Source organism: Anser anser (assembly GCF_964211835.1).
Source record: "Anser anser genome assembly, chromosome: 2".
NCBI lineage: Eukaryota > Metazoa > Chordata > Aves > Anseriformes > Anatidae > Anser > Anser anser.
The window spans coordinates 19,544,600-19,566,803 of record NC_139721.1 but is presented as its reverse complement, the minus strand read 5'-3'; the positions used below and the strand labels follow the sequence as shown (position 1 = coordinate 19,566,803).

Sequence of the window (22,204 nt, the reverse complement as noted above, 5' to 3'; positions counted from 1 at the left end):
TTGGAGATGTTGTTCTTATCTTGGTAACAGTAAAATGTATGTTGTTGTTTTTTGTTTGTTTGTTTTGTTTTGTGTTTTAAAAGATCGCGTAAAGCTCTAGGATGAAGATCACCACTGAAAAAATCATTTCCTTGGTACATGGAAAACTTCTGTGGTAGTAATGATGTGTGGGAGGAAGAAGAATTTCCTGGGGCTATTCTGTCTGCGAAACAGACTTCCAGAAGAGCAAAGGATAAGGCTTGTCACCTTCCCCCTCAAATGACTTCGTGTTTTGCTGTCCCATATACAGTGCTAGCTTACCTAAACTGCTTTCCTAAGCAACCTTTAAAGTTTAAAAAGCACAAGTCAAGGAAGCATGATCAATTTGGTGGAACTGTCAACATTGATTTGCAACTAAGGGCAGAACTTGGCCAACTAGCAATCACCCAGGGCTGTTAAAAGTGGAAAACCTCTCAATCTGCTTCCTAGAAGAAGACATGCTTCCTAGGAGAAGACACCAATTGTTTTGCTGAAGGCAGAGGATGACTTCACCTCTTGTGATAACTGTGAAATTGTACCCCTGGGCAGATTTGGTCATGGCCATGCTACCTTAATGGTACTTGTTGCTGCATTGCTGTTTTCAGCGACTGAAGCTGGTGGCTGGAACAAGCTGCTGTTTTTCCGTCAATGTCACATAACTCAGCATTGAGAGCACCAGCTGCAGCCTATCCTTTCTAGTTCTAACATCCTGAAATCATATTAAGGCTGAAGATTTGATGACTGAGGCAGTTTGACATCAACAACAAGGTCAAATACTCAGCTGGTACCACCTGACTGGCTTCCCAAGCTGATCCTTAGAACTGCTCTTTTTACTCTTTTGAAGATTTTTTTTTTTCCATGAGTTTCATTTTTTTTTTCCCAAAAAAAACTAGGGCTCTGGTCTTTCTTTTCAGGCACCAGATTTGATCTCCTTTGTCTAATTTTCATAGAGGGAGGGCATGTGCAGCTACAGGAACTTCTCTTGGAAGAAGCTTCAAACAGATCAATGAAGATCTTGCAATTTGTGTAGTACTTGTTTCTTCATACTGGCTCCCACTGAGCATAACCTAAAAGAGTTTGATAAAATGTCACAGCTGAAGACAGTTGCCCAGGAGGTATTAGCTGCACCCCCTCCACCATGATTAATAGCACTGGACTACTAACATGAAAATACATAGAGTCACTTGTTCCTTGCTGTGGCAGTTTTCACTTTCCTGCATTTTATCAAGTGGCTGGCAGTTGTAGAGGAGATATTTCACCAGAAACCTGACAATCGATGTTGTCAGCCCTCAACCAGGGTAGTGGAGGATGCCCTGCGGACAGAGGGAGTCTCCCGTGGCTGAGGCAAGTGGCTGATGCTGAGCGTAATCTAGTTTATGTTTAGCACCTTCACAGTTCCCTGAGGGAAGGGGCAGTAAATTTGCCAGATCGCTTTAAAATCACTATTTACGTGAAATAAGGCTAGAAAAGATGTTTAATTTATAAAACATGGAATGAAGCTTCTAAATTGATCAAGAAAAAAACAGGCTACAAACACAATAAATGTCTCAATAAATACTTGATAATTTGTCACAATTTTAGATTCTTCTTTTATGTTTTATTCAGCTGGAGGAGCTCAGCACTGAGGCTGATGAACACAAGCCATCTTACATGTGCCACAGGTGGTCTCTGATTCTTAAACAAGTCACATTCTTTCAGCACTGTCTTTGCAGATAATGATTAGAGGCATAGTCAGGATGTGTACCACTGCTCTGTGATAATATTCTCCTCTTGGTACACCTCAAATAGTAGGGGAAAATCTAGTGTATTATTTAGTACAGAACTGTGGTTCCCTGTGGAAAGAACTTGCTCCTGTCACTTGAGCAGAGAGTAGGCTGGATCCTGCTCATTTCCTTCTGAAGTTGTTCACACTTGGAAGGTACACAATAATTTTTGAAAGCCCTTAATTGATGTTCTGTGACTTTCCAGAAGTATTTCAGTGAGCAAACTATGCCAGTCCTCTGATGAGAATTCAGGTGAAGGGGAACGCGAATAAATTTGGGGCTATAAATATTAGGAATGAAAACTGGAAAAGGTCACACTGCTAGCAGTGCCTGTCTGCGCAAATTGTGCTGCCAAACATTTCACCCTGCTGTGGGGTGCTTGGCAATGGCTTTACTGGGATATTGCCTGTTAAATGCTCTGCAGTAGCAAGGAGAGCTGCTGGTCAGGGGCCAGGGCTTGTTCTGGCTAGGCAGTAGCATCCAGTGCAGCCTCGCCACTGGGCATTGAGGCACGGCTCGCCTTCCCTCCCTCCGTGGGTGCACGGGGCACTGTGCTGACATACAGAGTGGGAACCTGAGGCCCTCACCATCTTCCCTCATCATTGGCTTTGGTGTCCCACAAACGGCTACCCAGGGTACTTCAGCCCTGCACGTAGATTTAGGTCTTCTTTCAACAACCAGCACCAGTGGACACTTCTGTGGATGGCTACCTAGCGCAGCTCCTGCAATGCTGCCTTGGCTAGCAGGGCTTAAGGAGGAAAGCATGCAGTGTGCAGTCTCTTTTGTCTCTTAGAAGCAGCCAAAACAGTTTTTGGCACATATCACTAACTGCAGCAAACAGTAATGATAAAAGCAACAGCAGCAACTACCAGCTTCAGCTTTTGATTTCCTGCATAACTTAGAATGATGAAATATTTCATCTTTAGGGTTACTGATGTGTGACTGCTTGCCTATTCTTATTTCTCCTTCTCTCTGCAAAACCTTTTAACTAACTTTCTGGAGTAATTTTCCATTCCCATTTATTTTCTTCCCTGGGCACATTCATTGCGCAGTTTAATGTCCTCAGCTGTTGCCAGGGAAACAGAATTTTGAACCTGGCTTGTCAAGTAAATGAAGGAGCAATTATTTTTGAAGTATTTCTATAAACTTGGATCAGAAATGATCACTTTTTTTTTTTTTTTTTTTTTTGGTAGTGTTGGTCGCCCTCTTTTGTATTACTCAACATTTCCAGTGGCAACCCCCTGTTCAGTATGACATTTCCTTTGGGGGCCTTATTTGGAAAGTCCCAGCAAACCCAATCCAGCTGTTCGCAAGGAAAGAGAGCAAAAAAGTGTTCTAGATGTGTTAAACTAATTCTTACGGCTGTCTTCTGTGTGTGTGTGTAGCTATCACGCTGGTGCACCTATGTGAAATTTTCCAGGGAAGAATCACCCCAGTGACAGGGGCTTTGAGTCAGGACAGGGACAGTGTCCTCTCCTGGAGCATGGGCCAGTATTTAGGCTAGCACCTCTCCCAGGTGAAGTTTCAGCTGGCTCTTTCAGAGGTTTCTTCCTTCTGCTGCCAGCAGAAGGGAGTGTGGAAGTGAGGGCAGCCATCGGGCTCTGCTTATGTTGAGCTGCGAGTGTGAATGGGGAGATGTGCTACACGGACAGCCCTGAATCTTCTTCTGACGCCCAGATGAGCACATAGCTTCTCTCTGCCTGGTGTGGAAAGGCTTTTTGCAATGCAGCTTGTTTCTTTGATAGTTTTTTTTAAAGGTCGGTAGAGGGACCGTGAAAAGTTCACGGATGGGTAGCAACAGACCTCATCTCCTTTTTCAGCTCTGGCTCATTTCCATACGCAGAGGCTCAATAGCTGGGGGAGATGGGGAGGAAAGCTTCAGAGTGGTGAAGGCAGTTGGGGAGAAAGCCTTGCTGGAGGCAGAACCCCCAAGACCCAGAAGCAGTGGAATCAGACAGGAGTGCCTCCAAAATATTTGAAAACCCTCCTACAAATATCTTGTGTGCCATCCTGCCACACACAAAACAGAAGCACGTATATTTTTTTCTTTGGCTGGGGTCTCCTACCAAGGGAAGGAAAAGATGGGTGGCATGGTCACATTGTCTTAGCATCCAGGAAGACTCAAAACCAGCAGAAGCAAGAGTGAAACAGAGGTGTGGGCACATTAGGTTGCTGCAGAGGTGGGCTGCAGCCCAAAAGTGCCTCAGGTTTGTTGAGACTCTTTTGGGAATGTGCAACCCCCCTGAGATCAAGGGGTATTTTCAGCTTCTGCTTGAGTCCCTGCACATTTCCATACTGACTGCATGACCTTCTCCAGAAGTAGCAGGCTTGTGTTTCTAATTCGTAATGTTGCTATTTATAGAGTCTTCAACTCTAGCATTAAAACAAAGAAACAAACAAACAAATCAATGTTACCTTAAACTTCATACAGTTATCTTGGGAAATGGATCCTAACACACCCTGAGACACATCTTTAAATGAAAACTGCCTGCACCATTTTTACAAGAACCTTCTTGTACTTTAAGATATTTATGTTAATTCCGTGAGGATTTTTTTTTTTTTCCACCAGATTACTATTTGTCAATGAAAATCATTGTGCACTCAGAACTTCATCCTACTGGCAGGGTTACTAAATTTTATAAACTTTTTTTTTTTTTTTTTTTTTTACTATTTGGTGACAAACAAAAGTTCCTGTAAAACTATGAAAAAGGGTAAAAATATATATATATGCATAGACTGTGAATAACTTATGATTTGGTTAAAGTAGTTGATATAAGGAAACGCTTTTCCTTTCCCAAAGCAATTACACAAGTTGTGGGACATTTTTCGCCAAGCCCTGGTTACAGGATACATATGGAGTCAGACTGGCTCACCAGCATCCTGGGAATCCTAATGAGAAGTGATGTGGCACCACTTGCACTCTACCCCTACTTAGTCTTCTAAAAGAGCTTCTGGGAAATCTCATTACACTTACCCTCTTCTAACATGAAAAGTTAATCCCTAAATGTCAGCTCAAAATGTTTCAGGAAAAACATTTTTATTTCTGTGTTCATAACCTAAGATTTTTGTTACAGAAATGTTTTTGTCATTCTTATGTTTTTCCCAACCTTTCCTTGAGATGTAATTTTAGACTACTTACAGTAAAGCTAAACATGTGTTTTGGGGGGTGGTTGAGATCCAAGTTAATAGTAATTTTTATTTTTTATTTTTTTTTACTTAAAGTGATTGCACTGCTGCCTTGCTATATTTCTGTATAAAAGAAAAAGAAATTAAAAAAAAAAAAAAGGAGAGAGAGAGAAAAAAAAAAAAAGGGAAAACAAATCAAAATTTTTAATGATAAAAAGACCTGATTTAAATTAGAATGAGAATTTTGGGAGGTACTGAGATGGATTTTCACGATGAGCTACTAATACACTGCAGTTGCTGGTGGGTAGCATCACTGCTTTGTGGTACTGAGGCACCCCTAGGATCTTTCCCTAGTTTGGAAGAAAAAAATGAACCCTTTTGTCACTTGTTATTAGTTTATACCTTTGAAAGTTTGCCACATGTTAGATTCCGTGGTAATTGTGCGTGTTTTTCAGCTCTCAAACACTCTTTCAAGAGATGAAAAACAAATTAATTTCCACCTTAATTGAGAAATAAGTCACTTTCAATTAATTGGCTCATATTTGCCATGAGGTTTGCAGGCACGGACTGACTGGGGAGGTATAAAGGAGAGTTAAGGCAGTTTTGGTGTTCAGTAGAGCAGCACGAGCATCCCTCTTCCCTGGCTGCTTTTTCCCCTCCTGGCACCTCATCACTTACAGCATGACTGGATCTGGTCTTGGGCTCAAAGCATGCCAGGCAGTCCACAGACCTGCAGCACTCAGCTGCTCTGTTAAAACCCTTTCTCCTCTCCATGCATTCCCCAGAGAAATGCTGGGGCTGCCTGGATGAACCTGTCAGCCATCGTGCAGTGAGGGAAAGCAGGGGCCCTGCAGAGCCCCAACACCCTGTGGGCAGATCTGACCACATAAGCAGGTCTGATTTCATCCCTTGCTTGATCATTTTCTGAAGTCAGCGGAAGGAAAGGGATCATTCACTCTTTTAACCTCCTACCTAAAAAGTCCTTTTTCTACCTGTGAGCAGGTTTTGCCTCTTTCCGAGTCCTGGATGAGGGGCCATCCCATTCCCAAGGTCTTGCTGACACCTGCTGGTCTCCTGCGCTCACAAAATTCAGGGTACTGGGGGAAATTGGGGTGGGGAGGGTGGGCTAGCCCTGTTGTCATGCCTCTGCTGCTGCTTTTCAGCCTCTGCATTGTTGAGCCTCTAGAGGAGATGAGTAACTTTTGAATAAACATTTATTGGACGAAGTCTACATCATTCCATGTTCATGGTGCAAAACTAGAGGATGTCTCCCCTCAGCACACTTGAGGGACCATAAGTAGGATCTTTGGTGCTTCAGCAACTCTTTGAGGCTCTTAAAGAGGGACAGGCCATGCCAGTGAAGATGGAACAGTGATCCACCCCCTCAGCACCAGCCAGTGGGGCTGGTCACTGCAGGGTGAGGTATCCTACAGCCTACCCTAGGTGCCAAGAGCATCAACAGTGCAGAAGCCGTACATTTAAATTTATTCACCATTATCTTTTGAAATGAAACAATTACTGGTACTGGCAAGTTGGCATTCTTAATGACAGGTAATTACTAACCATTATTTGTAAGATCCACTTGATAGTTTCTGAGTGTACAGGGGCATTTGTACACTGTGCCAAGTTCTTTGTTGTCTGGTCTGAAATACTCTCACATTTTTAGGGTCCTAAAACAAACGTGGTATTCAAATAACTTTGCACTTCTCCAAATGACACTGCAGCCAGGGTGCCAAAAGTTTCATCATAGATTTACATATACTTATGTGCATGTGAATAGCCTGTAAACTGAACTGAAACAAGAGTGTTTCTGTTTTTCCATTTACATGGCAGTTTCAAGCCTCAAAAACTCTAAAATGCCATACAAACCAATTACAAACTTACTGGAACCATAAAAAATGAAGTATTCAGTAAAATATTGCTGCTCGTGACAAACTGCACTGTACTGTTTGAAATGATGTTTTGGAAGTTACTGATGTGGGCCTAGTTTGGTTACACTGGTGTTGCAGCAGCACTTGCAGTATCAGGGTGAAAGGCAGATGCTTTGTGTGTGCTAAGGAACAGATAGCCAGAAGGAAAGAAGAGCTGCCATCTTGTGTGGAGAACTGAGACTGCACTAAAGAAGGCTAACATTATAAAAAGTTTTCAAGTATTGTGTCTTCAGAAACTCTTTAGTAAAGATGATTTCCTTTGTAGTTACTACTTCCATTCTTTCTTTTCATTTGTTTTTTTCACTAATATAAATGAGTCACTTGTCCATGAAATGTGTTTTTCTTGCTTTGGCAGTGCTGCAAGTTTGTTGAGAGGATGCCAAGGCAGTGGGAGCAGTGACCTGTTCTTTGTCTTTGTACCAGCTACCAGGGCTGACTGACAAGGAACAGGATATCTCACACCCAGAACACCAGCCCTGCACACAACAAATATTTTTGTGTATATATTTTTTTTTAATATAAAAAATGATAACCACAAACAAGGTTACATGATGTTACATGATGCTAACGAATCAGATATTAGCAGGAGTCTTCCTCTTAGGCCTCATGGCAGGTTCTTTGTAAGAGCTGGATTCTCTGTTTCTTTTGTTAAGGTTATATTATGATGCTAAGCACAACCAGGAAAAGGAATGTCCTTGCCAGTATGGAAAGCACATGAATGCTTCTTCAGCCCCCCTGCCTTCCCCACCCTTTCCTTCCTGAATACCACAAGCAGGATTTAATATGGAAGCTAGAGTCACAAGTTATGAGCACATCCAGATGAACAAGAGTGTAGGCAAAACTCTCACCTGCCCTCCTTCTGGTTACCTCAGACATGGAAAGCAGGATGCTCTGTTTCTGGAGTCCTGCTATAGGCAGGCAGGCACTGTCCATCATTGCATCATCCACAGAGTAACTCACCCTGTGTGCACTAGCACTGGCTGCATTCCCTGTCTGCACCAGTGAACACAGTGAGATATACAGTGACACCAAAAGAGGCAATCCCAGATGTTCTATCCAGAATTTATTACATCCATACAGATCTCAGATGAGAGATGATATCAGCATTGTCACTGGCATGTAAGAGAAAATATCCCTGATTTGTTTAGCCAAGGATCATCCCCTGCTACATTGCACGGGAATGAAATTGACATCTTTTCCAGCCACAGAGGCCGCAGCAGGAAGTATAGCACTATCCTTACTTCAGCTTTTGTTATTAGAGAATTATCAGTTATAACCAAGCTCAAGGACAGGAAGACTTTGTGAGAAAATGGAGTGTATGTGACACCCAAGCAAAAAAACCTTTCTCATGGGGCAGAGTAATGGAGTCCCTGATCATAAGCAGAAAGATATAGGATGGTAACGCCACCTGGGCTTTGTGTCTGAATTTGTCAGAAAACCCCCACTAGTATTTCAAGGTAAGCCCACTGATATTTTGAATACAAAGCTAAGTATTGTGAAGGAGTATGGAGATGACATTCATCTTAGCATTTCATGCATCTGTGCTCCTTAGAGATATTCAGATTTGGTACACATAATTGTCATGGTTTTGGCTGCGACAGAGTTAATTTCCCTTGTAGGGTTTCACACAATGCAGTGTTTTGGATTTTTGATGAAAACAGTGGTGACAACACACCAATGATTGCAGTTGTTGCAGAGCAGTGCTCACACAGAGCCAAGGACTTTCCAGCTCCTTGTACTGCCCTTCCAGCAAGGGGCCTGGGGGTGCACCAGGAGCTGGAGGGAATGTGGTGGTTTTACTCAGCTGGGCAGCTGAGCTCCACCAGAGCTGCTCTCTCACACCCCCTCCTCAAAGGGAAAGGGGGAGAAAATATGATGAAAAGGGCTCAAGGGTTGAGATGAGGAGAGAAAGATCACAACAATTATCGTCAGGGGCAAAACAGACTCAGCATAGGGAGATTACTATAATTTATTATGTGTTACTAACAAACTAGAGCAGTGAGAAATTATAAACAAACAAACAAAACAAAACAAAAAAGCAACCAACCAACCAAAAACAAAACGAAACAAAAACTAAAAGTTTCTTCCCCCCATCCACCCTCTTCTACCTCCTTCCCCCTGAACGGTGCAGGGGAACGGGGAATGGGGGCTGCGGTCAGCCCCTGATGCTTCATCTCTGCCTCTCCCTCACAGTCCCTCTCTGCCCCTGCTCCCCGTGGGGTCCCTCCCACGGGATGCCGTCCTTCCCGAACTGAGCCTGCGGGGGCTGCCCACAGGCAGCAGCTCTTCAGGAACTGCTCCCACACGGCTCCGTACCGCGGGGTCCATCCCCCAGGAGCAAACTGCTCCAGCACAGGTCCCCCACGGGCGGCAGCTCCCCCCAGACCCCTGCTCCTGCGTGGGCTCCTCTCCACGGGCTGCAGCTCCGGCCCGGGGCCTGCTCCTGCGGGGGCTCTCCATGGGCCGCAGCCTCCTCCAGGCCACATCCACCTGCTCCACCGGGGGCTCCTCCACGGGCTGCAGCGTGGAGATCTGCTCCGTGTGGGACCCGTGGGCTGCAGGGGGACAGCCTGCTCCACCTGGGGCCTCTCCACAGGCCGCAGGGGAACTGCTGCTGCCTGCCTGGAGCACCTCCCGCCCTCCTGCTGCACTGACCTGGGGTCTGCAGGGCTGCTTCTCACTCCTCTCTCCCAGCTGCTGTTGCCCAGCATATTTTTTTTCCCCTTTCTTAAGTATGCTCTCACAGAGGCGCAAATAACGTTATTTATTGGCTCGGCTCTGGCCAGCAGAGGTCCGCTTATCTAACATGGGGCAGCTCCTGGATTCTTCTCACAGAGGCACCGTTGCAGCTGCCTGCTTCCAAAACCTTGCCATGTAAACTCAATACAGGGACACAGCCAGGACAGGTGACCCAGACTGACCAAGGGGATGTCTCATGCCCTGTGGCATCATGCTCAGCAATAAAAGCTGCGGTAAAGAAGGAGGGGGTGGGGGGGCGTTGTCCAGAGTGATGGTGTTTGTCTTCCCAAGGAACCATCACACATGGTGAGCCCTGCTTTCCTGAGAGTGCCTGAACACCTGCCTGCTGACGGGAAGCAGCAGATTAATTCCTGGCTTTGCTTTGCTTGTACACGTAGCTTTTGCTTTACCTAGTAAACCGCCCTTATCTCAAACCTTGAGTTCTCTCATTTTTACCTTTCATATTCCCTCCGCCATCCCACCTGTGGAGAGTGAGTGAGCAGCTGTGTGGTGCTGAGCTGCCTGCTGGGGCTAAACCACAATACAGTTTTTTGTCATTAGCAGACTATGCTGTTTTCTGGTTAGAAACATATCCATGAGGTCTGTAAGCATCAGAAAAAAATAAGAGCTGTAATAGTTAGTTAATAGAAGAAATTAGTAACTTTACTGGTGGGCATTGACATTTGAAAAACAGTATTGTTAAAGGTTAGCTCTACGGTCTTACTGCTAAGGAGATTGAGGGAAAAGCCTACTTCAGTTGTTGGTTAAATCCTAACCTAAGCAGTTGGGCTTCTAAATCAGCTACCTCTTGTGGAATCTCATTGCTTTTACTAGTTTGAAGTTTAAGCATGATACTTATTGCAGTCTTTGTTCTTACCCAACTGCCTGTGTTGCAACTGAATAAACAGAATTGTCCCTTATTCTTGGGCTTGTGGAAACCATTCCAGCTATCTGCTGTTAAACTGGTACTTGGGAGGACACCCAGCTGAGTTAGGGACTTAAGGCATTATATTTCTTGTTAAAATTGACCTTTCTGAAGATCTTGCCCTGAGTAATTATGGGCAATCTAGAACTTAGTCATCTCAACTCACAATGAGACCTGATGTTTCGTGTAAGACTGCTGAGATGAAGACCAGAGAGGAACCACTGGTACTGTTCTTCTGACTTTACTTTCATCAGTGATTGTTTGGCTTTTCTACCCCTCCTTTCTAACAAATGATAAGCAGAAAAGAGAATCAAACTTCCTACCTTTGCCCTGTAATTTCCTGTAATTCAGCTGAGACCCACAACTGTCTCAGTACAAGCAAATAACTATCTTCAGTAAATCCTACATGTATTAATGAGAACTCTGGACGCCAGCCACCTCAACCGTGTAAAATATGATCAACTATGATAACTTTTTACAAGGGAACTTTGTTTTGCTAGGCAGACAACAACACAGTGGGAAAGGACCCAGTTTCTCTGTGCCTTACAAAAAGGCTCTACGCAGCCCTAGCTAGAATCTGCTCTTTCTGTCTATTCAGGGCTTGCAAGCATTTATCCTCCTGTCAGACAGAGTTGCCCTTCACATCTCATCGGTACCTTATGAAATGGCATTAATGAACCCTCTGTTGGAAATAATTGCCTGAAATCTATGTTGGAAGTTCACATTTAGAGTATAAAATTTGAAAACACTTACTCATGTTGTCATTGCCTGACAGTGTCTCACTGCATCTCATTTCATACAGTGAAACTGTCCCAGTTTATACCTGAAGTTTTTACCAGTCTTTATGTATATGAGCATGGACTTGGAATTTCATCCAGTCCCGAGTACTGTTCCTCACAACCTTACAATGCTAGTGATCACTAGTTCTTATATGATATTTTGATCTCTTTCAGTGTTGCTTTCCAGCTAGATGTCATTTACAAGTGTTACTAGCACACTACTTTTTGTGCCAAAATCTTTAGTGAAACTCCTCACAGAACCAAGCCTTGCAGGGCTGCATTGTAGTTCCTTGTCTTCTCCATGACTGATATTTCATCTTTCAGCACTACCTACAGCTGTTTTCAGCCTTTCATAACTCTTATTAGTTTCCACTTTTTATTGTCTTTTAATGTCTCATGTCATAGTGTATCATATTCACTGAAGTCCTGATAGATCAGATCTTTGCATTTTCTTTGCCAAGAAAATCAGCAAAGAAAGATACAGGTGCGATGTGGCACTGTCAGTCCTCAATGAACTTATATATGTTAACCCCTTTATTTCTTTTATTATTCATCCCTTCAAAAGATTTTTTGGGTAAGAGAACACATTCAGACACAAACGCTTTTGGGGGCAGGAAAATGAGATCTGCTTTCTCCTTTTTAATCACATATATCGGACTTGTTCTTCTGTACCATCTTTAGATAAATATATTAATAATCCTTGCTAGTCTGTGATTCCATTTTCTGATTTCTTCAGTGTTATAAGAATGAAACTCATGTCTCAGTTTCCAAATTTCAGGATAACAGAGTAAGTTACCCTTAGTGTGGGCATTAAAGAAATATTTCAGGCTAGAACTAAAAGTAGTTTCTACTGTGTCATTAGGCAACTTTCATTGCTGTGCTCAATGTGACCTGTACTCAAAACCATAGAGAAGCTCTCAGCATGCAGGCAAATGCAAATCTGCTTTACATCTGTATATTATTCCATTTGCTTGTATGCTAATTCTTACACACATGAATCAAGGAACACTCCAATTGCAATCCTGACCACATACCAGAAACATCTACACTTTTAAATGTAAAGTTTGTGTAATCAAGCTATGCGATTTAAATTCAGTTCTAGAAGCAGATGTAGCCAGTCTATCTGAGTTTATGGAATGCTGTTAATATCTTCACTTGCATGTCTGGAAGAGAATAAAGGAAATTTATTTTGACTCACCTAAATATTTGTGTCTTTTTGTGAAGTTACCTCAATGGATCAGAAGAGCCTAGCCAGCAGGAACAAACTGTTGTTGTAAACTATGGCCTGAACTTCACGTTGTAATCTGTGACAAGTTTTCAGGTGCTCTGCATTCATATTATGTGCCATTTGAAAAAGGGCAGATGAATGGACAAAAACAAAACAAAACAAAACAACCAACCAACCGAAAAAAACAACCTCCTCCCACCCAAAAAAAAAACCAAAAGCCAACAAACAAAAAAAAACACCAAACCTTTCAGTACTGAAGAAACCACTATGAACATTATGAACAGTAATACATATAAGAAGGAAATGTTTTCAAAACATGAATGAATTAAGTCTACTATGTCATAATAGGCAAAGTAGCAAACATTAAAATAAGTAATGTGAGAAGGTAGAAAGATCTAGCAGTTCTAGCAGATCTGCATTCCTAGTAGAGAAACAATAACTGGGGTTGTAATTTTTTGGCCAGATCTTTCAAAAATAATGATAACCTTACAATTTCCTCTCTTCCCTGATAACCTTGCAGTTTCCCAAGGTCGCTCATAATTTTTATTCCTCCCTTTCCATAACTAAGATTTCAACATGCTTTAAAAAGCACTTGCATTAAGCATGAGCTGGAAAAAGGGACAGGTAGCTCAGCAGGACAATTTTACCACTGTTAAAAATCACCCGAGTTCCTGACTATAAAGGAATGACAGCTCATGGAGTTCACTTCACTAAAATAAATCTTTGTATCCATATCCAATAGTGACTTAGGAGTTATTTTGTTGGGAAAATGAATCCTTCATACTTCATCCAGTTTAATTCTTTCCTTGGGACTCTGGGTTCTGCACTAGTAATTAAATACAGTAGCACTGCACTGTATCTTGCAATGTGTCAGGATATTCCTCAGGCAACTCAGTAAGAAACTTATTAAGAAAAAGCCCAAAAGATTATTATATTAATAATCAAAAGATAAAGTTTCCTCATGGTGACATTTAGAATTCTGCTGTCAAGTATAATTTTAAGATGAGATGTAAGGACTTTTCAACAAATATTAAAGCCATTAAATCATGCTGGCCTTATTTTCAAAGAGCCTGAGCACTTAAGATACTCCTGACTTCAGCTCAGTGGGTAGCTACTCAGTACTTTGAGTCTTCCCTCCATTAGTTCCCTGATATGCTCTACTAAAATGGAACAAATTGCTTTGTGATCACTTACACTGGGGAAGATGTGTGCTTAACTTTTTTGGGTAGAGCCACTGATGCCGAATCACTAAATTGATGATGAGATAAATTGGGAAGATGGAGTCTCCTAGTATATCTCTGTTTCAGTGCTTTTTTTATACACACAAGTTAGAGTGATGTTGCATAGGGATATCTAGAAAGGCTTAACACACTTTCTTCAAAGTGATTAATGCTACCTTTGTCAGCTCATAACATTTCTGTGGCATAAATCAAGATTATTCATCTTACCCCAGATCATGTTATCTAACTTCTACCAGCCCTGGGATTTGGATGTGTGTCCTTGTTTGCAGCAAACAGTTTTCTTAAGCTGCAGAGTTGGCTCTTTGTGAGCATAATTTTGAAAATGTGAATGCAATGGATCATGTTTCCCATGGGATTAAAATAACATGCAATCCTAATTTATTACATGCAAGGATTAGAAAAAAATACATTCTTCCTTTAGTATTCAAATTGCCATCCATCCGCTTTTTCAAGACTGAATCTAGTATCCCTCTAGAAAGCTGGAGAAAAATCCTTCAATAACTATCACACATAGCATTATTACTACCTGTACACAGCTGGCAGCAAGAAGATAATACTTTGTGTTTCTTTGTTGTAATTATTATTTCTATCTTGGTAGCAAATGTACTCACTGTTCCTCAAGTCTCATGAGGCCAACCAGCACTGCCACCATGTACAGAGTTCTGTACACACCTCAGATTTGTATGGAGAAGATCACATTCCTTTGAGCGTAGCATTTATTTCATTTGGTGAGAGGAACAGAGGCCATATTAGTCAAGAAGGGTCAGGATTATTTTCCTTTTAAGTTGAGGCTGCAGTGCAGACTGCAGCTGGGTGCTGAATAGACTAGTGTCAGTGTGATTAAATCACAACCATAGCTGCAGTGGAGAATTATCAGTTTCTTACTGCAAAGTATTGTGGCCCCAAAGAGGTGTTTGCAATAAACATCTTTTATGACTGCAGACATTATTTGGTTTAATCCTAGAAAACTCGTTTTAAATTCTTTCTTTGGCTTCCTTCATCATTTTTTTATTTTTTTTTAAGGCTCTTACACTTTGCTGGTAATGAATGTATCTGTCCTGCTCTAAGCAGCTTCAACAAGAGACATCCAAATTCATGCATTTAATATGCTAAGATCTTGCACATTTGCTACAATGGCCTGACAAATTTGAAATAACTGGAACTGGAATATTTTCTAGTTCTTATAATTCATTATGGAATGCTTGCAAAAATCTCAGTGCAAAGTATTTCACTACTGTTACTAGTTGTATTATTCTTCTCAGCTACAGATTATTTCATTACAGTTTCTTAGACACTCCCCTATGATTGTTTGTAGAAGTAGTTCCATTTAACAAACTTTTAATACTGGTTGGACAGTACAGGTATGTTGCTGTAGGTTGTGTAAAAATTGTTGTTTTCCCTCAGAAATCACCTAAATTTACAGTACAGCAGGGCATGCCCAGAATAACAAAACTTCACCCTCCTTTACATTCAGAGCCCAGTGTCTACTGCTACTGTCAGTAGACTTGACTGTCTCAGCTATGTGGTGCATTTTTTGTCTAAGTTTTCCTAAAAAAAAAAAAGACATCTCTTGCATAATTAATCTCTTTAATAATTGTATGGCAAGGTTAAAAATTATTCTTGAATATAACTCATAAGGACTGCAGAACAATGAAAGATATTTAGAAGGTGTGGTCCCTGTGGATATGGCCAAAGCTTTGTTTGCTGGCAGAAAAATTGAAATGAGATGGTAATTTGAATTTTAAAACTGTATTTAGCAATTCTTTATTTTTTCTCATAAGAAAAAGAGTAGGATAATGGAAAGAGCTCAGTGCTGCTCCTTGCACAGAATGGTGAAGGGAAAAATGAAGCCAGTGACATCCTCTAAATAATGTACAGTTACAATGATGTAGGAGAACTCAGCTTTTGTACAAATAATAAGTTCACGGAAATTTTTAACATGCATATGTGCATGTGTGTATGTGTTTCCCTCAAAAAATAATAAGCATACATATGAGAGTTGTGGTTTTCATAAGGAAACAGTTTAGGACAGAAGGTGCTGGTCTTTCAAGAGTTCCAAGACAAGTTTAAAAGCAGAGCAGGAGTCTGGACTTGCCAACAGATTTTCTGGGATCGCCAGAGGTATAAGAGGGCTGGAGTTGGCCAAGCTTCTCTGGGTTACCTGGGGGTTGGCAGATGTGGGAGCTTCTGGAAAAGGAAACTCATGTTTCTTAGGACTTGAGGCCGTGAAGATTGTTTACATAGACTGATAAGTGTATTTTGAAGGAAGGATACACTAAAAGCAGAACAAGAAAATGAATTTTTCCTTCCTTCTTTCTTCAAATATGTGTAGAGTAGGAACTGAAAATCTTTGAAGTTAGGATTTGGTGTCATATACGTGTGTATCTGTTTGTTTTCCAAGTCCATCCCTGAGGGGATATGCCTTGTGCCTTTGCCTTCCAGGTTGAAATCCCGTGGTTTTCCTACCCTTACACTAGGGTGAAGACTACAGTATTTTTGTGTTTGAGCTATGTTTATCAAGAAGATCAAACAGGTTATTTTTGCTCCTGTAGGAGCTTTTATTGGTTTGGGAGTATGAGAAGCCACTCTTAATAAAGTGCTGTTTACTCTTGCTGTGACATAAAATGACAAAATACTTTTAAAAATATCTAAAATTACAAATGAGTACATAAATGCCTACCTGACTGGAGCTTTTCACTTCTGTGGGCTGCGTGCCAATTTATTGCATAGTCATTTCTGTTGCTTAGTAAGCATCTTTATAGCTCACCAAAGACTTTTATTTCCATGTCTTGGCTGAGCCATATGAACTAGTTCAATAACACTCAGAAAACATAAAACAAACAAACAAACAAACAAACAAAGACAGTGACATTAACTGCATTAGTTTGACATTTTGGCTAAGAACCTGTTATCTGACTGTTGCCTTTTTCCCTATTTCTGCTTTCATTTCCTTCCAGTCCTACTATTGAGTTAATGTTGCCTAGGCCTCTAGTAAACATCCTAAAAGACAGATTGTGGCATTCTGATGCATTATTATGGAAAAACTGTCACAGGAGGAGGTGAACTGGAACTGATTTTAGGTTCCCATTCAATTTCACAAGAATGCAAGGAAAAGAAAAGCAAGGAAGGGGGGCATTAAGGACAGAAAGACTTTAAATAGTATTCTTGACATTTTGAAATAATGATCATTGGCACTAATGCCAAGAAGTTTATAAACCACTGCCTTATGTGGATTACAGAAGTAAAAAGGCAAGCTCCTTGTTAGGCAGAGTACTTTGTAGTGCTACCTCAGTTTTGGGAATTAAGATGGATTTCAATTGGTTTACATCTCCTAGCCAGCCTATGACTACCAGTACCCCTTATGGCTCCCCCAGCCCACACCTGGACCACCTGAAAGGGAAAGGAAACTCATCTGTCTGCTTGTAAACCAGGCCCAGCACTCACAGCTGAAAACACTGCTTTTCTTGGGCTGTTATCTACATATATCCTTTACTATATGAAGTAATGTGGATTATAACAGAACTGGAGAGTAGTGGGAACACTGACAAGTTAGTTCGGAGCTCTTAGCAGTGCAGAAGAATACGGATATGAACAAAATTGCTTCCTTTATGAGACATTGGAACAGGTTGCCAAGAGAAGCTGTGAATGACCCATCCCTGGAAGTGTTCGAGGCCAGGCTGGATGGGGCTTTGGGCAACCTGATCTAGTGGAAGGTGTCCCTGCCCATGGCAGGGGAGTTGGAACTACATGATCACAGAATCATATTGAGGTTGGAAGGGACCTCTAAAGATCATCCAGTCCAAGCCCCCTGCCGAGCAGGGTCCTCTAGAGCACATTGCACAGGATGGCACCCAGGCAGGTTTTGTATATCTCCAGAGAAGGAGACTCCACAGCCTCTCAGGGCAACCTGTTCCAGTGCTCTGTGACCCCCACAGCAGAGAATTGCTTTCTCCTATTCAGATGGAATGATTTCTAAGGTCCCTTCCAACCCAAACTATTCTATGATTCTATGATTCCTTCAGTCTTTTCTCCTCAACTCCAATATTCAAAAATCTCCTTTCTATGCTGCAAGTTGCCCTTGCTTTCTGTGATTTTTCAAACAGCTTTTAATAGCTTTTGAATTACCAAAGAATTACACCTCTTCTTGGGATCAATCTATTTTGGCAGTTTCACTGTACTCGCAGTGCCAGTCAGGATGTCTTCTCTTCTAGCAGGCCAATTATGCAAGTACTGGTGGGAGCACAGTCAGCTGCTGGCTTTGCAAGGATGGAATGCCCTGTCACAACAAAGTGTTTCTCCCTATGCGTAGGAGAGCTGTATATAGACATAGGAACTGACCTGACAGGGGGAAGATAGGCATCTACAATGACAACACAGATATTCTCTGACTGAAGGTGTTCTGCATAAAAGTATAAACTCTGGTGGGGACCGAGTTCTGAACTTGCCAAAGTCTCTGAAGAGCCTGAGAGGATTGCTGCACTGGCCCGGAGACCACTGTCCATGACAGACAGTCACAGCGGTGGCGGTGGGAGCTCTGGAACGTGTGGACATCAGGCTGCTGGGGCTGTGCTCCCTGGGGGGCTGCGAACAGGCCTCGTGGTGTGGAGGTTTGGGCCACCTGGTGCTGTCAACTCAGCCCCAGGTACAGAGTCCTGTGTCATTCCTGAGCACCTAATGCTGGATGGGGAAGAGCCAAAGTAGAAAATATTGCATAGGGTGAAGTTCAGTGCTGCACAGGCCTTAGCAGACACTGGTTTAGGAAATCCTTTCCTCCTGCCTCCTTGTCCCCATCCTCAGTCCCTGATGCCCATTCTATGTCACAGCTCACTCTTCCCTCAGCTGCGCTGCAAAAATTGTTGTTGAACAATCTGTAAACCTGAACTCTACACCAGGATGTCTCCTTTTTGAAGTTTTCCCATCAGCTTTTCCACAGCCTGCACTCACAGGTTGTTTGCACAAGCTAACTCATTAAAGAAAAAGATCTGATTTGTGTTAATTTTCATCCTCAGTTCACCCCCAGCTGTTAGTTCTGCACCTGTCTTAGCTTCCTGCTGCTCCAGTTATGCCTGCTGTAAAAACCACAATCATTTTTTTATCAATCTGGTTCATTAAATGGTCGAACAAATGATACTTCCTGCTGGCATGACGGAAGTAGAATAGCAGGAATAAGCATTATGGGACAGTCTAGAGACTGGAATGATTAAATCTGTACCCAATGCAATGGCTCTTAAAGCTACAGCCTGAGAAGCAAGGTAGTCCCACCTGAGACTCTTAAGAAATGCAGTAACTTTTTTGGAAAGACTCTGTAACAGAAGATGATGCAAAAGGAAAATAGCTGGTGTAGCAACGCCTCACTCTGTGAACAATAGGAAACAGCAAGGGGGATATCTGACTCCCAGGCCTTCTGCTAGACTCATCTTCTGGCAAGCATCAGTGCATGGAAATGTCAAACCCACATGGTTTCCTTCACAAGTTAGTTGCTCGCTAGTTCTTTCTGTGTTAGGATGATAAAACAGCAGTATCTAGAAATGGAAGGATAAATTTGCTTTAGTACCATTAGCTTTATGGTGTGAACTTTTCTATATATTTTCATAGTGTGAGCTTTTCTGAGTTGGACATGACTGAAGCAGATCTCTTTTTTGCTCCTTGATGCTGAGTGATTAGGTGGACCCTGGACTTTGTGTTTCATCCCGATGTAAAATACTTTGGTTTTGTGCAGACTCACCAAGGCAGGCATGGCTGGGGAGAGCTAGACTTGTGTAACAGCATAATTATACAAAAGCCTCCGACAAGGTGGTGTACCTTAATCTGGAATGAAGAGCTAACATCTGACCCAAAGCAGTTTGCATGTTGGGATTATTTCTTTCAAATAGCTATAGCTTTAATGGGCTTTCAAATAAAAGTCACTGTGGCTATGAAAGTCCAGTTAAGAAATAAAGAATTCGTTTCTTCCCTGCTACGTTGTCCACCTAAGATTAAACAATAATGTTTCCTAGGTTGGGTTCATGTCTAAGAGAGTTTAAAAGCAATTGGCACAATTTCAAAGGATAGATCAGATGGGAAATTGTTCTCCTTTTCCATGGGGGAAAAAAATGCTTTGCCCAAAGGAATGGGCTTTTTAACGAAACAGCGACAGACACTTTTCAATCTTCTTGTCTATTAAAGGTGGATGAAACCAGGGATCTTGTTCACTTGTCAGACCAATCTGCAGTAGAACAGTACTATCCAGTGGGATATTGGACCACAATATAACAGATAAGTAATGTTAGAAGAAGAAAACTTCATTTCAACTTTTCTGAAGGTGACTTTTGAACTGGTTAGCAGTTCCCTCTAGGCAATTTTTGAACTAAATTTTGCTCCTTCCAAAGGATTCAAAAGGTTTTTTTTTGTTTGTTTGTTTGTTTTTTTCCCCAAATCCCTTAAAACATTGAGATATCTATCTCAGAAAGAGACTTGAGGAAATTTGATACTAATAAGTATGAAGATTTCTTTAGAACTTCTGACCTGAAGCTCTAGAATAAAATGCATGCTTAGAGATAATGTTTCCCTGCCATTGCCTCAGTATGGGTTTGGCATGAGTCGACTTTTTCACTTGAGATGAGATACTTAAGGCTACTTAATATGTAATGTCTATCTGGCCATAAATGAACAAGACCTCTTTGCTAGGGGTGGAGGGGTATGTGAATGAGTAGGTGGGAGGTGGGAGGGAGAACTCCTTGAGGGGATGCAATCAGCGGATTAAGTGCAGTACCTGTGGGATTGTGTTTTCTACAACTGAAGTCCGGACCAGCTTTTTAAATTACAACAATATTTTTCACTCTTCTGTGAAAAACATCTGCAACTGCAAAATGGTTTGCAAAGTAGTGGTGTTTGTTTTTCTTAGATGTAAAGGAAAAAATATTTTTTCTCCTGTTCCACTTCAGATTTACAATGCAGTTTTTGCTGTGAGCTTTTTAACAGAATTCAATAAGTCTTAACTGAGTGAAGTTATCAGAAGCGGCTGTCAGATGTAGATGAAATTCCTAGAACTGAAAAAGAACAAATTACCAGAAATGAGTTGACATCCCTCTCAAATGAAATATGGGAAATCCATCAATCCCTTAATAGCAAATTATGAAATGTTGTGTTTTCTCACTAGAAATCCATGGTAGGTTTGGACCATGGTTTGCAGGTTTGCAGTGCATATCTATAGTTTAAATTAGTCTGTGGTTAAAGATTGTGGTGTGATTGTGGTGTTCATGTTAGGAAAAACTAAGTCAACATACGGAAGTTGTTCACCAACTTGGATGTGTAAGAACTCTTTCTTCTGGAGTTTACTGCATTTGTTCTATAAATATTTTAGATCAGAAAAGTTTGTGGCAATTCCAAAATTTAAAAAAGTTAGGGTGTGAAAACCATTTTTCTGTTGTGTGAAAACCATTTTTCTATTGTAGGATCTTTGTATGTGAACAAAGAGAAGAAACTTCCTTCCATTTACCTACAAAGTCTTTTGATTTATTAAGCATATATATATATATATATATTGTATTGGACCTTTGACTGCTCTTTCACTTGTATTACAATATGACTTGAAAAGAAGCACTTGCTTTTAAGCAACATGGTGTGTTAAAAGTGAAGCTCTGGAAAAGCTGAGGGAATTGGAAAAGTCAGGAGTCTATTGCTTAAAGCTGAGCAAGAGCAAACTTAATCAGTTCTGCCTTCCAAAAGCAGATACAAATTCAAAAGATAGATATAGAAGGCCTAAAATAGTACTCTCAGATAAAAAATGTTTCTTCTTTTCTTTGTGTTGTCTTTGATTGATATCCATGCAGTAGAATTATAGATTGTTGCCTTTCAGATGCTTGGAGATGTTGCTCACTGACCATCAGCATTATGATGTTTCGATTTTACATATAACTGTTAATAAAGGTCATGTGGATAAGCCTTTTGTGTCACTGATAACTGTAAATAGTTTAAATTTGATCTCAAGTTCAAAAGATTTTATATATATATATATATTAATCTATATCTGTACAATGCGCACAGATAGACCATGGCTGAAAATTAATGATGAACCTAGAAACATGTCTTCTACTAGCTTCTTTTTCCTATATTGTGATTTGTCTCCCATGTTTTCATAATAGAAATGCCCATATGGACAGCTGGAGTAGTAGTAGTAGACGCAACTGTGTTCTAATGATAGATACACTGATATCTGAGAAAGTGCACCCTGATCATGCTACCCAGGAAGAGGCCTTCAAGGGAAGTATCTGTATTTATACATTCAGTAATTATGTCTCAGAATCTAGATAAAAAAGCATAATTAAATTTTTATGCTGCTGAGGGTATCACTGGAAGTCTCTTTTAGCAAGTATTGGCACAACAGAATGGCAAGTCTCCTTACCCAACAGATCAGATGCTTGAGACTTGGAAGCAGACTGAATGCCCTGTGGTGCCGCTTTCACAAGGGAGAAA

General features: G+C 41.3%; 1 protein-coding gene across 1 annotated transcript in view; it reads right to left on the bottom strand.

Annotated features, from left to right (window-relative positions):
• ABRA (actin binding Rho activating protein) overlaps positions 1 to 22,204 on the bottom strand; it is a 47,296-nt gene that overhangs the window by 24,794 nt on the left and 298 nt on the right. The window contains exon 1 of the mRNA XM_083826459.1: positions 7,687 to 22,204. This exon is cut by the window's right edge and continues 298 nt beyond it. The gene's annotated coding sequence lies outside the window, so the exon portion shown is untranslated. The remainder of the gene's footprint in view (positions 1 to 7,686) is intronic.